The sequence below is a fragment of the Trachymyrmex septentrionalis genome, unplaced genomic scaffold, assembly GCF_001594115.1.
Source record: "Trachymyrmex septentrionalis isolate Tsep2-gDNA-1 unplaced genomic scaffold, Tsep1.0 scaffold189, whole genome shotgun sequence".
Classification (NCBI taxonomy): Eukaryota; Metazoa; Arthropoda; class Insecta; order Hymenoptera; family Formicidae; genus Trachymyrmex; species Trachymyrmex septentrionalis.
This window is the reverse complement of record NW_017305061.1, coordinates 275,768-276,277: the sequence shown is the minus strand read 5'-3', so window position 1 is coordinate 276,277 and position 510 is coordinate 275,768. Positions and strand designations below refer to the sequence as shown.

Here is a 510-nt window from a genome sequence, read left to right as displayed (position 1 = left end):
CTTGATGTTCTAACCTCTTCTCCTCTCTGCTGCATATCTACTTCTATATCTCTTTCTCGTAATCGCTCCCATTTTCCCTCTCCCCATTCATTAAGCGCTTCCTCGCTTACCCCCCCTCTCCATAAGTACTCCCTTCTCTCTAGGCTTTCCCTTGTCCATTCTTCCTTTCGTTTTTCTCTTTCCTCTTTCCTCCGTTCTACTATACTTTCTCTCCCTATCTCTCCTCCTTCTCCTTTCTGTATTCGCTCTTCAAACTTTCCCGCTCTCCACCCCGTTTCCACCCTCATTTTGTTCCTTTTCAATTCCTCCCTAACTATATATCCAGGAGTACATCTCTTCACCCCTAGTATCCATCTCAAACATTTTTCTTGTAAAGCCTCTATTTCTTTCCATTCCTTATAACCCCATATCTCTACTCCATATTCCTTTCACAATACTGTCAAACAGCTTCAGTCTCCATCTAACGTCCCCCTTGAACTTTCTCTCCCCGTAACTCCACACCCATCCCAT

At 44.1% G+C, this 510-nt stretch overlaps 1 protein-coding gene across 1 annotated transcript in view; it reads right to left on the bottom strand.

The window, feature by feature from the left end:
• LOC108746706 overlaps positions 1-510 on the bottom strand; it is a 4,877-nt gene that overhangs the window by 1,285 nt on the left and 3,082 nt on the right. The gene's annotated exons all lie outside the window — the stretch shown is intronic.